The sequence below is a fragment of the Bactrocera neohumeralis genome, unplaced genomic scaffold (genome assembly GCF_024586455.1).
Source record: "Bactrocera neohumeralis isolate Rockhampton unplaced genomic scaffold, APGP_CSIRO_Bneo_wtdbg2-racon-allhic-juicebox.fasta_v2 ctg370, whole genome shotgun sequence".
Taxonomy (NCBI): Eukaryota; Metazoa; Arthropoda; class Insecta; order Diptera; family Tephritidae; genus Bactrocera; species Bactrocera neohumeralis.
This window is the reverse complement of record NW_026090925.1, coordinates 153,752-172,383: the sequence shown is the minus strand read 5'-3', so window position 1 is coordinate 172,383 and position 18,632 is coordinate 153,752.

The window sequence follows — 18,632 nt, the reverse complement described above, 5'->3', positions numbered from 1 at the left end:
ACATCGTGGCGGGGGCATCTCTCATAAGTGCGTTCCAAGCACTCATAAAAGGCATCTTTGGTCACATCGTCCTTCTCATCCGTCGGAGCGTGGGCGCAAATCAGCGATATGTTGAAGAACCTCGCTTTGATGCGGATTGTGGCTAGACGTTCATTCACCGGAGTGAATGATAGTACTCGGCGACGGAGTCTCTCTCCCACCACGAATCCCACACCAAACTTGCGCTCCTTTATATGGCCACTGTAGTAAATGTCACAAGGACCTACTCATCTCTGTCCTTGTCCCGTCCATCGCATTTCTTGGACGGCGGCGATGTCAGCCTTTGTTTTTACGAGGACAGCTTCAACTGCTTGAGTCATATGTAAAAGAATCGTTTCTGGCCACTCCCAAGTGAATGGCGATCAGAGAACTTTCCTCACTTTCGTGAACTTCTACACATGACCCCATCCTCCGACTACTCGATCAAAGAATGGCCGGTACGTCGTACCACTACCACTAGAGCCACAATTTTCCAACACTCCACAAATTGGTATAAAAAACAAAGTTAGAGATACCTCTGACAGTCCCTATATTAAAAGGACATACTACTTTTCGGCCCCGCAGGATGGCTTTCGCCAATAATGGAAAAACAAAAAAACAAAAATTCTGGACAAATCCTAGAGCGGTGGCGCACTAATACTTGTCAAATTAGTGCATACGCACTAATATATACAAAGTTTCCAAAAAGTCGAAAAATCGACACCTATTATACAATATGGGACATCTCAAAATTGACGTTAAGGGATCACCAAATTCCGAATGCGATACAGTGACGCACCTACACTTTCAAAAGTCAATGGTCTCTCTTATCGCATCTATTCAAGCGCGCCTCATATGGGTAGGTTAAGGGAATCAGCTGCATAAAGCTTCAAACTAATTCTCTACGAATCAAATCCGTTCTCTATTCACGGCCATTCTCTCGCAAGATCTCTCTAATTTCATAGTTCTAACTGAAGGGCTAAGGAGTACCCATTCTGGCCACATCTGAGCCAGGCGTGGAGTTACCATCCCTCATAAGCCGATATCGCAGAAAAGGCAAATAATCTAAAACTAGTTTTACAAACCGATGGTAAAGAAATTTGAAATAAGAACACAAATATAAACCTATCAAAGAAACAACCGCAATTATATGAGCAAAAGCAGTTACAAACTCATAAATCCGTAAAATATGGTTTCTTATTGTACGCACGTAAAAGCATGTGTACATACCAAATACTAAGTATGTTTAAAACCAAAGCCGTTTCCAACATTTATAGCATGTGTTCTGCGCCCTCGGCTACTCTACCAGCAGTACGCCGAAATACATGCAACAGCATGTACGTAATACTAGGCAAAATATTCGTCTAGGGGGCCCAGGATGTTTAAATGACATAAGCCTACACCCACTCTACCCGGGAAAAACTGGCGCACCGTAGCTAGACACCAACACACCACACCACCAATACACCACACCTGGGGACACATTAGATTTCACCACATCAGATGTCAAAAGGATTGAATCATTGCTATTATTTTCACCACATTAGTTATCTACAATTCGATCTATACAATTCGCACGTCAACAATCCGACCATCAACATTCGCTTTGACACTGCGCCGCGTCGACACCTTCAGCATATTTACATCGATCGGATGAATCTTGCGCGCTGCGTTCAGCATTTGATTCAACCGAGATTCTGCACATCTCTTTTTGCTCATCTTGTCTCCTCGCCGTGGAATCTCAATCGCACGTTCGCATGTAGCGAATGCATTTACATTTTTTATACACATACCTAATGTTAAAGTGTAAAAATGTCAAAATTACCCGTTTTTTAATTAAATTTATATACAGTCAAGCCAGCAACAGTATTTTTACCAGACACCACACAACAAAAACAAAATACTATAAATTGGACAAAATAAAAGATTAAAGAAAAACAAGTAAACATTACAAAAAATATAAGATAACAAGTAGAGATAAAGAACATAATGCAAATGTATACAAACATGTTTTGGTCCTTATGTTTGACTATAATGATAACCCAAACATTATCGGGTAAACCCCACAGTCATGTTTGTTTGCATTCAATAGAAAATAAGATTACATTTTCCAAATATTGTATTCATAATGCAAATGCATACAAACATGTTTTGGTCCTTATGTTTGACTATAATGATAACCCAAACATTATCGGGTAAACCCCACAGTCATGTTTGTTTGCATTCAATAGAAAATAAGATTACATTTTACAAATATTGTATTTCATAAGAAAATAAACAAAACAAAGAAATAGATTAAGAAAATTGTAATCACTTTAGTAGTTATATCTATAAGCAGAACATAACTTGAAACATCAGAGAATAAAATATAATGTCATAGAAACAACATCATTGGCATTTTTATTCCTCCGCTCGAACAAACCTAAAACTGGCGCAGTCGGTAAAAACAAACTGCAAAGTTGAGCGATACTAAAAACTGAAGTTTTTAAGTTTCGTAAGCTTTAGCAACGGGAAGCAAATCTTAAGATTAGCTCCCATTTTAAAAAGATCTCTTATATATACAAATATATAAGTCGGTCGGCACAGATAGCCAAGTTTAAGAAATTTAAGTTTCTACACAAGTTATCTGGAACGTCGGAGAGCGACTCCGAGGACTACAATTTGTGAAGGCGAAGAATAGCTTCATTCCGCCCATCAACATTACCAGGAAGAGTGGGATTAAAGATTAATGCCCCACACACAGAAGACGCAGAAAGAGCGAAGTGCACCATACAAAGCAACAACAACAAGTTCAGTTGTAATAAAAGAGGATACATCAGCAATGAATCCAGGCGAGCAGCAACCACTTCAGATGACAGGATCGCAAATTTTGAAGGAAGCTTCAAGAATCATGGACTTTGACGGCAGAGATTTATCATCATTCATCAGGGAAGTTGACATGATCCTTCCTTTATTCAACCCCAACCCATCAATGTTGGAATTTGTAACGCAGCGACACGTCAAAACAAAAATTAAAGGAGAAGCAGCAAGTGTCATCCGGCCTTTGGGACCTACACCAACATGGCAGCAAATGAGAGAAGAACTCATAAAGAATTTTGGAGTAAAGGAGTCGTACCACACCCTTTACAATCAGGCGATTGTACTACGAAACTATAACGTAAGTCAATATTTCCAAAATTTAAAAGATATTTTAGATAAACTAAATTTAAAACATGAATTCGATAGGATAAAGCCTATAGAATTTTCCCCAATTAACAACGAAAGTTTAATTCTAAAAACATTTTTAAATGGGATACACCCCAACTTAAGCAGTGTAGTGATTAGTAGAAATATAAGCACCATTAGAGAGGCTTTTAGCGTTCTTCAAGAGACAGGTTTGCTAATACAATTTGATAAAAGACAAAACAATTATAAAAGAAATAATTATAGAAATTTTTCAAATAGAAATTCTTTGTCTCACAATTTTGGCAATTTCAATAATAACCAGTATATGCAAAATTCCAATAATTTTCAATTTGGACAAAATCAGCCGAGAGAATTTCGTAACAATTCTAACCAAAATGACAATTATCAACAATTTAGCTTTGGACAAAGTAGGCAAAATAATTCACAACAATCTAGAAGATATAATTCAGTCCAAAGGAGACAAAACCCCCCGAACCGATGGAAATAGATCACGTTCAAGAACAAGCAAATTTTCGGTTGCCAGCCCAAAACAATCGTTACCGATAATAGAAGTGACCATAAAAAATTCCAAAATTAAATGTCTTATTGACACAGGGTCTACAACATCATTATTGAAATATAATGTGTTAAAAGATTATGAATGCATTGAGCTTGATAAACCAATACACTTTAGCACCATTAAGGAAAATTTTTCCCTAAATAAAGAGTTAGTCACCCCAACCCCAAACGAATTCAATGAAAAAAGTTATATACATTGGAAACTAACCAACATAAAAAATAAAAACTTTGATGCAATAATAGGACAAAATATTTTAAAACCTATTAAAGCAATAATTAACTTAGAAAAGGAGTATGTAGAAATAAACGGCAATAAAATTAAATTTATAAACTCATGCCCTTACAATTACGAAGATATTAATATACTTACAGAATGTAAAGAGAATTTGCTAGATATTTTATCAAATAGTGACATGAATGAAGAAGAAAAGCAAAAATTAGAATACATTCTAAAAGCAAATAGCGATTTATTTTTCCAAGAAGGTAAAAACCTTTCTCATACTCATGAAATTCAGCATGAAATAGTTACAAAAACAAGTACACCAACTTATAATAAAATTTATAGATATCCCCAAATTCATGAAGAAGAAATTATTAGACAGATGAACGAGATGTTGCGCCAAGGTATAATTAAAGAAAGTAATTCCCCGTACAACTCGCCTCTTTGGATTGTACCGAAAAAGCAAGACAATTCAATGAAGAAAAAATGGAGAATAGTTATTGACTACAGGAAGCTAAACGAAGTCACTATAGATGACAAATTTCCAATACCCCATATAGAAACAATACTCAGCAAACTTGGAAGAGCTCAGTATTTTACAACATTAGATCTTGCAAAAGGCTTTCATCAAGTATTAATAAAAGAAGAAGATAGACCAAAAACAGCTTTCTCTACACCCCAAGGACACTTTGAATTTATAAGAATGCCGTTCGGACTAAAGAATGCACCAGCAACTTTCCAACGTTTAATGAATTCAGTTCTTAGGGAATATATCAACAAGATATGTGTAGTTTATTTAGACGACATCTTAATTTTTAGTTCAAGTATTGAAGAACATACCCAAAATATCACCAAAATATTTTCAGCATTAAGAAAACATAATTTAAAGATTCAGGTAGATAAATGCAAATTTTTCGCGAAAACAACTGAATTTCTAGGTCACACTTTAACAACAGAAGGGATACAACCAAATTTAAGCAAAATCGAAAACATACAAAAACTAAAGTTGCCTACTACATCAAAGCAAATTAAATCATTCCTAGGTATAACAGGTTATTATAGAAAATTTGTAAGAGATTACGCTAAAGTAGCACATGGTTTAACAAAATATTTAAAAAAGGATATTAAAATAAACACTCGCGATCCTCAGTACATATCATCCTTTGAAAAACTTAAAAATCTATTAGTAAGCCCACCAATATTGAAATATCCAGACTTTAACAAAAAATTTGGCATTTCAACTGATGCAAGTGACTTTGCAATTGGCGCAGTATTAACCCAGGACAGTCATCCTATAAGCTATGCTAGTCGAACACTTAACAAACACGAAAGAAGTTATTCCACTACAGAAAAAGAACTACTAGCTATTGTCTGGGCAGTGACATATTATAGACCATACATTTATGGCAGAGCATTCGATCTCTTAACCGATCACCAACCACTTAAGTGGCTCCAAATAAAAAACAAGGGAAAAGACATTAACCCAAGATTGCAAAGATGGTTAATTAAACTAGGTGAATACAATATTAATATAAATTACGTGAAAGGAAAGGAAAATAACGTAGCCGATTTTCTAAGTAGAATAGATAGTAACACAGGCGAGATTCATTCATTGGAAGAAGACAACATAAGCACAAATGCTACAATCCACTCTCAAGAGGAGGAACTAAATGATCATTTTCCAATTTTACACACTATTGTAAATCGCTTCAATACACAAATCATTTTAACAAACAAGAAAATTATGGAATCTGAAGAACTAGGCAACACGAAGAAAATTTTTATTAGCGCAGAAGATATAAAAAATAATAATTTCATAGATCTTTGTCGTAAGCACATAAATAGTGGAAAAGTAGGTATTTTTTCTTATTTAACCGATAATCAGTACAATATAGTTCAGCAAAAGCTTATTCAAATATTTAATAGACATGTAAAGTTTTTTAGATGTGAATTCCATGCTAAAGATATGAAAAATGAAGAACAAGTTTATAAACAAATTGCTCAATATCATAAAAATGAAACAGGCCATGCAGGTATTAACGAAAATTATGAAAAATTGAAAAAACTAATATACTGGAAAAATTTGAAAGTTTTGATTCAAAAATATATAAATAATTGCGACGTTTGCAATAGAGCAAAATATGATAGAAAACCTTTAAAACCAAAATTTCAATTAACGAAAACACCATCAGATATAAATGAAATAGTTCACGCGGATATATACATAAATAAAAAATGTTACTTCCTTACTTTTATAGACAAATTTGCGAAATTTGCTATGGCATTTCAGCTAGAAGATAGAAACAGTATAACTATTATAGAAAAGCTTAGATTATTCTTTTCTATCAAAGGTAGACCCAGAATGTTAATATTAGATAATGAATTCAACTCAATTAACATAAAAGATTTTTTTAGGAAAGAAGAAATAGAAGTTCATTTTACAAAACCAAACAGTCATACTGGGAATTCAGATATCGAAAGATTTCATAATACTCTATCCGAAAGAATTAGAGTCCTAGAAATTGAAAAACCAAGCCTTTCGACAGCGGAAAAAGTATTTCAAAGCATAGAATGGTATAACAAATCTTATCATTCTACAATTAAAGCCACACCTCTTGAGGTTATAAATGGAAAAACTGATAAGAATTTGATTAAAGACACTATTCAGAAGACTAAAGAAAAATGCATAGGAAAACTAAATAGAAATAGAGAAGAGTTTAATAACACTCAAAAAGAAGGTTACGTAAAAAATTATAAAGCAGTTCGGCACAAATACGAACCAAGGTATAGAAAATTACCATTAGATAATATTCACCCGACAAATATTAAACGTCCAAACAAATTTTTAGGTCAAATACATCTTCAAAATAACATTGATGATAGCAATTGTAATAATTAGCAATGCAGCCAAACTGGAAGTACATGAAATACATACCGACAATGGATACGCAGAAATTATCACCAACACTAAACAGATTGTTACATCATCTGACCTCGTAATTCACATAATTGACCCTCGCGAAATTCTTTACATACTAAATAATATAACAAAAATCTCGCAAACATATTCACATTTACATTACTACACCCTATCTAATGAAATTGAAATCTTGAGAGGTAAAATCAAAACATTAATCCCAAGAAAAGAAGTTAGTAGAAAAAAGAGAGGGTTAATTAACGGTATAGGTTCTGTACATAAATTTCTATTTGGAACGATGGATGATGGAGATAGAATAGATATTGAAAATCACCTTAAGAAAGTAGATGAAAATTTACATAATTCAATTACAGCTCTCGACCACCAAATAAAAATTAATAATTTCTTTTCGAACACGTTTACAAAATTAAAACAAATTATTGAAGACGAAAGAAATAATTCTTTAGTGTATCAAGAGAGAACAGACAAAATATTGATTCTTCATGAACAAACAATAAAGATAAACATTCTCAAAGACGCAGTAAACCAGATTCAGGAAAACATTATTTCAGCAAAAAATGGTATTTTTCACCCAAGCATTTTAACAAATGAAGAAATTTATAATTACAACATAGACCTCAACAAACTTCAATATATAAAATTATGCGCCTTGGAATATAAAGAAAATTTGTTAATGTTCGTAGTCAAAATCCCAAAAGAATTTCAATCGGTACAATTAAAAACTATTATTCCTATACCAAACACAGCAGGTAAAGAAATAACAGCAGAAATCGAAAATGTTTTTGAATACAAAAATGTCACTTATAAATTCGAAGAAGCTAAAACACTCAATGAACTACAAATTTCTAAACATTGCATCTACTTATTAAATTGTGAACTTATCAAAAATAGCATTACAGAAATTTTACAAATTGATGAAGAAACTATTTTAATAAAAAATGCAAATGGCATAGAACTAAACCAGAACTGCGACAACAGAAAAATTAAGTTGAAAAACACTACATTGATTCATTATAATAACTGCACTATTAAGACCCTATACCAAACATTCTCAAATACTAAAATTTCATACAATCAGAGATTCTATTATCCAAACTATGATACTCACAATTTCACTAACAAAATTACAATTAACGACCTTGTATTTAAAAACGAAGAAAATTTAAAAGAAATTAATGAATTAAAATATCACAAAAATATCTCTCATATTGGAATATCAATTTTAAGTATTATTGTGATTATAATAATAATTTTAATATCTTGTAAAATTAAAAAAATGAAAAACAATACTATTCAAACTCAGGAGAGTTTTCCATTAAGGGAGGGAGGAGTTATGTGTACACTATCATCCCAACCAGACACCACACAACAAAATACTATAAATTGGACAAAATAAAAGATTAAAGAAAAACAAGTAAACATTACAAAAAATATAAGATAACAAGTAGAGATAAAGAACATAATGCAAATGTATACAAACATGTTTTGGTCCTTATGTTTGACTATAATGATAACCCAAACATTATCGGGTAAACCCCACAGTCATGTTTGTTTGCATTCAATAGAAAATAAGATTACATTTTACAAATATTGTATTCATAATGCAAATGCATACAAACATGTTTTGGTCCTTATGTTTGACTATAATGATAACCCAAACATTATCGGGTAAACCCCACAGTCATGTTTGTTTGCATTCAATAGAAAATAAGATTACATTTTACAAATATTGTATTTCATAAGAAAATAAACAAAACAAAGAAATAGATTAAGAAAATTGTAATCACTTTAGTAGTTATATAAGCAGAACATAACTTGAAACATCAGAGAATAAAATATAATGTCATAGAAACAACATCATTGGCATTTTTATTCCTCCGCTCGAACAAACCTAAAACTCGCAAGATAGTGGCATTGTCGGTCGTTAATTTTTCAGTTGTTGAACTTGGTTTTCAAGCATTTAATTTTAACTTCATATACATAGATTATTGCGAATAGCGGTTATAAACGCTCACATGACGCGAGTTATAGATTAAAAAACGTAGTTTACTGTTCGTTAGTAAGCATCAGTCTGACTCTGCCATCAGATCAGCAACTCGAGTCTGCCCGAATGTGTGGGTGTATCGCACATTCCAACAGACTCAAAATATGCTGAGTCTGCTGTTTTGGTCACGTACTGGCTGATCATGCGATGTGGTGCACAACTGCATGCCGTCAGACGTAACCTGAGATGTAACTCCCCCAGAGCCACTCTGAGAAGTCTCCTGACTTCTTTTATTTATGATTTTCAAACTTATCTTTTCATTTTTTCTTTTACATAAGTAAATAGTAACAATAATTATACTTATTAATATTGTTATTATTAGTGAGGCACTTATGCCATAGGATACGTTTTTATGATATTTTAGTTCCTCTATTTCTTTAATGGTCTTGAAATGATTTGTTACAATATCTTCAAATTTTATTTTTGACTCATAGCTTTGGTTTAAAATTTTTACAGGATGTATCAGTCTATCAACAAATTTAGTCTTGTTGTTACTAAATTTTTCTTCATTAATTTTAATTTCACATTTCTCAAAATTTAATATATAGTTATTTTGCAGTACAAAATCTCTGCCATCACAATTTTGTATAAGTTTCAAATTTTTTTTGCATTCTTGATGATTAAAGTATCATCGCTTATTTCTTGTATTATTGTAGTATTGTTATATTTAAATTCACAAGCGTTAAAAAAAATACAATTCCTACTTAATTTTAGTTTTCTTAATAACGTATTATCTTCATATTTATAATGTTTTTTATTTATTGTTACAATTTTTTCATCCTCATGAACTATTTGCAATTTTCGTTTGTTTGGTAGAGGCATAATTAATTTTACATATACTTTAAAAAAAAACCTTTTGGTTTTTGAATGGCGAACACAAGTGCTTCATTTTTGAAAGCTACTATTTCTACCTTGACCAGTTTCAGTTTATAAAAATCTATGTCAAAGTTATCTATTTCTTCTTTAGGTAACATCCCCGGATGTATTAAATTGTTTTTAGCGGCGGCTATATTATTTTGAACTTCATGTTTATACCGTTTTTTTTTATGTGTTACTCGTATTATCCCCATTAAATGCCCTTAAGCTAAATGTATCTTCATTCCTCTCGTTTGGGTTTTCAATATTTGCCAATTTCATTGGTATTTTATATTAGTCGGATGAACGTTCTGTAGTGGATTAATTCGGTAATACGGTTGATCTTTATGCCGTACTCTTTTGTAATTTTTTATCGGTCCGGTCGATCTCAGTTCTATATAGTCTTCTCTGTACCTATTTCTATTGTGTATGGTGAGTTGTTTCTTCTGGTCTATTGTATTTTTTAAAATGGTTGGGTCAATACTATTTCTTGCGTTATTGGGTGTACATTTTATGGTTGAGTGATAGCCATCATTATAGTAGTTACCTATAACGATCTGTATCCTCATTTCTGTTGAGAGACTTGGATCCTCAATTCTTGTTAGTTTTTCTAACAAGGTTGAGTGTAGCCTCTCAATGTCTGCATTTCCTGTATGGCTATTTGGTTTTGTATGATGGACTTCTACATTTTCGGCATTTAAATATTTTATTAATTGTTCTGCTTCATCATTCATAAATCTTTGAAAAGTAGCTAGGGCATTTTTGAACCCGTTTTCTGGATGTTCCTTTCTGCCATTAAAATCTGATGGTAACCTTTTGCTAGATCTATGGTGCTAAAGTACTATGATTTGCCCAATTTATCTAAGATTCCTTCGATATTCGGTAGAGGATACTTATCGTCTGCAGTCAATTGGTTTAACCTCCTATAATCAACCACTAGCCTGAATTTTTGTATTCCTGAATTATCTATCTTTTTCAGTATTATTAGAAGAGGCGAGCTATATCTACTGTGACTTTTTCTAATTAGATAAGTTTATTGAAATGCTTTACTAATTTTTATACTCTCGCAACAATGTTGCTAACGAGAGTATTATAGTTTTGTTCACATAACGGTTGTTTGTAAGTCCTAAAACTAAAAGAGTCAGATATAGGGTTATATATACCAAAGTGATCAGGGCGACGAGTAGAGTCGAAATCCGGATGTCTGTCTGTCCGTCCGTCTGTCCGTCCGTCCGTGCAAGCTGTAACTTGAGTAAAAATTGAGATATCATGATGAAACTTGGTACACGTATTCCTTGGTTCCATAAGAAGGTTAAGTTTGAAGATGGGCAAAATCGGCACACTGCCACGCCCACAAAATGGCGAAAACCGTAAACATATAAAGTGTCATAACTAAGCCATAAATAAAGATATTAAATTGAAATTTGGCACAAAGGATCGCATTAGGGAGAGGCATATTTGGACGTAATTTTTTTGGAAAAGTGGGCGTGGCCCCGCCCCCTACTAAGTTTTTTGTACATATCTCGGAAACTACTATAGCTATGTCAACCAAACTCTACAGAGTCGTTTTCTTCAGGCATTTCCATATACAGTATACATATCTCAGGAACTACTAGACCGATTTCAATGAAATTCGGTACATAATATTTTCTTAACATCCTGATGACATGTACGAAATATGGGTGAAATCGGTTCACAACCACGCCTTCTTCCAATATAAAGATATAACTTAGCCCTTCCTTACTTGTTCGATTTCCTTTTTCTCATTTGATTTTAAATGATCAAGGTTGATGTTCTTTACTTCACTTATATCTAATGAATAAACTTGCTCTTGCATAGTTTTCATATAGAATGGAAGATTCACACCATTTTTCAAAATTATTGTCATTTTTTCGATATCAATGGTTTTAACGTTTTTTAAGAAGGAAATCATTTCCTATTAACAAATCATATAACTAGATTTTTTCATTATACTTATGGTTGAACCTGAGTCGACCAAAGCATAGAATTTTTTCTCAAAAAATGTTAATATTATTACAATTCCTTCAAAGGGAGATACATATCTTAAGTTTCTTTCGACTCTTTGCCTAATTGTAAGTTGAGTTATTGCTGCATTTTGTGCAGCTATCTGTGTTAACGATGCTAAGCATCGAGTTAGCATTTCTATTTGCTCTGCCATATTTTTTATTTTTATTATTGTTATTATTATTTTTTTTTTGATTTTTTTTTTGCAACAAAAATTATAAAACAATTGCAACTCTGTTGGCTTGTTTCTTTTCTCGTTTGTTCGTTTCTTTTTCTAACGGTATTGGTTTTGAATTGATTGAAACATTTAGTGAGTATAATTTCTGCGTTGACTTTTTGTTTTTTTTTTACAAAGAAAGTAATAGCTTCAAATAAAGCTACTACTTAAATTACTAAATTATTAGTTGAATATTATTTTACCTTGTGGTGCTGCTGTTGTTGTTTTGTTGTTGCTGTTGTTACTGGTGTCGTTGTTGTTGCTTTTGTTATTGTTATTGTTGTTGGAAACTTCTCTTCTCCCTGTTGATCATAAATATTTCACTTTCCCTTTGCCGCTGTCAATAGCTTGAATTTCGTTCACCATCCTTCTCGTGGTTTTCGTCGCCGCCTTCGTTTTCGGTCAGCTCCACCACTTGTCTGGAGACGTTGTGCTGACTTGACATATTCTTTATCTGTTGTAGCATATTTAATACTTTTCTGCACTATAGCTTCTGCTGCTGTCTCCGTTGTTGCTGCAGTTGTTTTTGTATTAAAGGTAATCCAAATGCAGTAATCCAATGGAATATTTTAGAGCTCACTTTTAGGTTTTTCAACAGTTTTCTTTATTTTTTCTCAAAATAATTTTTGTTTTGCACTTTTCACAAATTCTTTCACTTTTTGAATTTTGTTTTTGCTTTTGCTATAATTTTCCAACTCAAATGTATTATTTTGTTCTGCTTTGGGATTTATATGATTAGCTGTATCTTTGCCACTTTTCTTTTAATAACAGTACTTTTGTTTAATAATAATTTATTTAGCTTTTATTTAGCTTTTATTTAGCTTTTCTTTGCTAGCTGAGCGGAGCTGAGAGAGAATATGGAACCGTTCCGTTCGACTGCGCCAGTTATCGATTAAAAAACGTTGTTTACTGTTCGGTAGTAAGCATCAGTCTGACTCTGCCATCAGATCAGCAACTCGAGTCTGCCCGAATGTGTGGGTGTACCGCACATTCCAACAGACTCAAAATATGCTGAGTGTGCTGTTTTGGTCACGTACTGGCTGATCATGCGATGTGATGCACAACTGCATGCCGTCAGACGTAACCTGAGATGTAACTCGCGCGAGCATAACTGGAACATTTGAGTTATTCTTAATTTTCGCTGTGCACCCTAGTTTGTTGTTGTTTGATCTTGGTACTTTTACAGTACAGGAAAAATATGATGTCTACACACAACATTTCAAAAGAAAAAAATTAAGTTACAGTTCTAATTGGTGGAATTGGTGGACTTAATTGAAATATCAAAGCGCCTTTAACGAGTTACAGTATTGCTCGTCACTGTATAAAATTGCTTGGATTTCGATCCTCTGGTTAACGTTTTACACCTTAAAGTATTAAAGTATTGGCATTGATTCTTGCAAGTTGCAAGAGTATAAAATGTTCGGTTGAACCCGAACTTAGTCCTTTCTTACTTGTTTTTAATTAACAACACTTCTTTACACTTTACCGCAAATAAATTTAGAATGGTATTACTATCTTTATTCGTTTGAACAAATATAATTTAGAATGGTATTACTATCTTTATTCGTTTGAACAAATATAATTTCAATGTCCAGTGGAAAACCTTTATCAGCAATTTTTTTGCTAACAGCTTGTACTCGGTGCATAAATCTGGTGAATTAATTATATTTCTATATTTTTACAATGTACAAAAATGACAGTGTATGTAAAAGTTTGAAACTGATAAATATTAAATAAATTTCAAACGTTTTAATAACTTGCCTCAACCAATCGTATCTTTTATTGATTGAAGACAATGCAGTATCAATAAAGGCAAAAGTAAAGTAGAATTTATTTTTAAAATTTTGCTTAACATTGAACCGTCTTTTCTGTTCTCTCAAGCGAGTATTAGTGACATTTCTGATTCAAATGTACATATCAATATACCCTGCGGCTAACCACTTTTTTCAAATATTTCAATACATTTACACATTTTTTCTCTATGCACTAACACCAACGCACATGTTCGGGTTATTTTTTCGTTTACCTAGATGTGATGAAAAAAAGTTGTCTCATTTCTTAATTTATTTGAATGAGTGCGAATGAGAAAACATAATTGTCAATAGTGCCAAAAGAAAATCCCAAAAGGGTAATAAAAAAACGATTGAAAGACACATGTCATTCGCGCTCGTACAACAAGAAGGTAAGTAAATGAATTTTATGTGATTTTTTTTAAATAATTTGCAAATAATTACTTCATTTGTTTTTATAGCATTGTAAATCAGGAAAACAGAATTAGAAATAGCAGCAGGAGCAAATAAAAATTGTTAAGAATGTAAGTATGTGGAAATAAGTTTGTGTTGTTTCAAATTGGCCTGCGCAGTCCTATTGGACCACTATATACGCGAATATAAATACATACTTATGTATGTATGTACATATGTATTTTATGCGTTTAAGGCGGCCTGCACAATGTATTTAATATGTAAAAACAAATCTTTGTTTTATATATTAATTGATCAGATAACATTAATCTTTTTTAGATATTATTATCATTTTATATAATTCATCTTTCTTTTTATACCCTGAACAGGGTATATTAAGTTTGTCACGATGTTTGTAACACCCAGAAAGAAGCGTCGGAGACCCTATAAAGTATATATATAAATGATCAGTATGTTGAGCTGAGTCGATTTAACCATGTCCGTCTGTCTGTCTGTCCGTCCGTCCGTCCGTCCGTCTGTATATATACGAACTAGTCCCTCAGTTTTTAAGATATCCTTTTGAAATTTTGCGAACGTCATTTTCTCTTCAAGAAGCTGCTCATTTGTCGGAACGGTCGATATTGGACCACTATAACATATAGCTGCCATACAAACTGAACGATCGGAATCAAGTTCTTGTAAGGAAAACTTTCACATTTGACAATGTGTCTTCACCAAATTTGGTATAGATTATTTTCTAAGAGAACAATGTAATCTCCGAAGAAATTGTTCAGAATGGTTAACTATAGCATTTAGCTACCATACAAACTGAACGATCGGAATCAAGTTCTTGTATGGAAAACTTTCACATTTGACAATGTATCTTCACGAAATTTGGAATTGTTTTTTTTTTCCTAGCAACAATGTAATCACCGAATTTATATTAGCTTCTAATGTATATTAGCTTCGGTGCAGCCGAAGTTAACGTTTTTTCTTGTTCTTTTAGATATTACGAATTCAATTTAATTATTCTTTAATCTCAGACTAGCTGTGCCGTCGACTTCGTCCGCGTGAAATACTGATTTTGGGCTTCGTCTTTATCTTCGTCCGCGTAAATTTCTGTTATCAAAGAACTTCTGCGTAAATTATATTTTTTGTTTTATTTTCTGGTGGCAGAAGAACATATTGATTTTCTCCGCAACCTGATCTTGACAACGCGACATATAATTGGCCATGTGAAAGCAGTCTTGGCGTAAATCGATCCCCACGTGTTTAAATGTTTGCCCCTGCGGTGGTTTCAGATTTCTAAGTAAAATTATTGGGGCGCCTATAAAAAGCTTAAGGGAATGTGCAGGAAGGCCACTTGGGACAAATGGGCTCTCATATTTGTCGATAATTTTAAAATCAAAGTTCGGGAATTCTGTGAGGCCCAACGTTGAGATCGTTCAACGCTTGATTCCCGTTGTCGGTTCGCCAAAGTTCGGAAATTTAGTGAGGCTAGACGCTGCGAACGTTCAACGCTCGATTCCCTAGCACGGTTTTGTTCATGATTGCTCGTTGAGTACCCAACCTATGCATATTCTCATCCTCAGTTTCATTGCTGCGCAAAACTCGCAGCCGCTTTGCAGTAGCAGTCTGCCTAGAAAACTGAGTTCTTTTTCTAGGCATTATAGTGACAAAGAAAGAGCGTAGAAAATGAATAAAAAGAAGGTAAAAAAAGGAAGTGTAAGATTAATAATCAAGAACGTAATTATTTTTACATGGACTTGGTATTTACGTAAACTAAATATTATGTCAAAAGAATTACCGAACAACACATTTATTTGGATAAAGATTAATATTATTATGTTAATACAACTCTAACAAATAATTTCGACCAAATTAGTTATCACAAAAACGCTACTCACAGACTTTTTTTTAGATCATTAAAAGAGAAATAATTCTTTCATGCATAACTTTTGTGTATTTTGAACCGCTTTCGCAGCGGAAGGAACGGATGATAAATAATTTCCCCCGTTTTTTTACACATTTACCACTGTTTCTTCGCTCCTATTGGTCGCAGCGTGATGCTATATAGCCTTCCTCGATAAATGCACTATCCAACACAAAAAGAATTATTCAATTCGAACCAGTTTTGGAGATTAGCGCGTTCAAACAAACAAACTCTTCAGCTTTATAATATTAGTATAGATATTAATAATGTTTTTCTTTAACACATAAATCTTTTTTTTATGTTAATTATTTTTTTAAATTAAATATATTTTATTTACACAGTGTTAGCGTTAATATATTTAATTATAACAAATCGATTGCATACACGACATCGATCCGCTCTGCACTTGGATACAGTATGCCCCTTACGCAAGCAATTTATGCATAAGGGCACCGATTTCACAAACTCGAACCTCTGTTGTACCGGAAGCGCCTTGAAAGTGGGGCAGGCAGTTAAAGGATGTTCCTTTGACTTGCATTTTTGACAAGTTGGCAGCTTTGCATCCGCAGCAACTAAAGCTGATTTTGTCCTGTCCATGTGTAGCTGCTTCATGTAACTTATGCTGGTTGTGGCTCCGGATTTCGTCCTCGAACAAGATGCTCCTTCCGCTGCTAACTGCTGAAACCTTCTATTTAAAGTTGCTTTGCAATCCTTCCACAATGGTAAGTGATCGTAGTCAAGTTGCTCTTCCCACTTGGATCGGGTGGAGGAGTCAACCTTTGTCATAACTATATGTATTATAATGGCGTTTGGGATTTGCTTCTCATCGCCCAGAGATAGCAAAGGGTCATAAACAGCAGACACTTCATCAATCATTGATCGCAATGAAGGCGCGGATGGCTTTAGAATGGTTGGCAGCTCAAAAAGTTTAGATATTGTATTGAAAAATATTAAACATTTATTATCATAAACTTTTTTGAGACTTTCCAACGCTTTCGGATAATTTTCATCCCACATCTGAAACGCTTTAACTGTTCCCAGAGCCTCTCCAGATAGACAATTTACCAAATGGTTGAATTTTTCTATACCTGGGATATTTGGATCATTATGAACCAAGCTCTCAAACAAACTCATACAGTTTTTAAATTCTGAATATTCTTCCTTTGAATTTCGGCAAATTCATTTTAGGGAGCCTTGAGCTGTGAGAAGCTACGAAAGATGTTTCGGCAATTGACGTTCTATTTTTGGCTAAAATATTTTTAATTATTGATTTCGTTTCAACAATGATATCCTCTAACTCCCCTCGGGCCATGTCGTCTTCATCAATCTCTTCAATTTTAGATTGGCATTTCATTAGCTTTTCACTATGTGAATTTAATATGTCGAGCCGACATTCCAATTCAATTATATCTAACGACATGGTTTTTTCTAAAAGGCCCGTCTTTATTCGCAAAATACTATTTTTCGCCACCGTCCTTTGACGTTTTAATGACTTTAAGTCGATCAACTCCTTACTTGGAGAGAGGTTGGCGATAGTTGGCTTTGGCTTGCTCATTTTGCTTGTTTAAATTAAATTTCCGAAAAAAAGACTACAAAGGTTGGCAACAGATATATTAAGAATCGATAACGAAAACGAAAAAATATGTACATATCGAAATACGAAATATACGAAAGCAAACCAATAGCAATAAAGGTTGGCAACAAATATATTTGGAATCGGTTACGAAAACGAGAAAAAATAATATCGATTCCCAAATATACGAAAGCCAAACCGATGAGTTATGCAAAATGAGCAATAGCACAGTTGATTTTTTTTTTTTTACAATATCTTATTATTTATTGAATCTGCTATTTATTTTAAAAGCCTAACAATAAGTTATAAAATCTTAAATCTATTTAAAAACTACACAAGCTCAATCAAGTGTTTGAGCTGTTTTGGTGATACGTTGCTCCTTAGTACGCAGGCATATCTCTTCATTTAAGCCGTGTTTGATCGCAGGAATGTACCAAAGCATTAGCCAAAGGGTTTGGGTGATCTCGGAGTTTAGATATATATTTAATTCTGCTGTCTTCTACTTCTTTCTTTACCATAGAAATACCTAGGTCTTTATGGATATTTTCATTACGCATGTAGCATGGTGAACACGTGATTGTTCTAAGCATTTTTGATTGGAACCTTTGTATTATATCAATATTAGTTGCACAGGTCGTACCCCACAGTTGAATGCCATACATCCAAATCGGCTTTATGACCGCATTATATAAAAGCACTTTGTTGTCTAGGCTAAGTTTGGAGTATCTTCATGCAAGTTATTTTACTAGTTATGTGTTTTCTCCATGTAAGTCTTCTATCTAGATGAATACTAAGATAAGTTACTTCGTTGGCTTGGGATACTAAAATATTGTTTATTTTTACTGCCGGACACATTTTAGGTCTTAGTGAAAACGTAGTGCT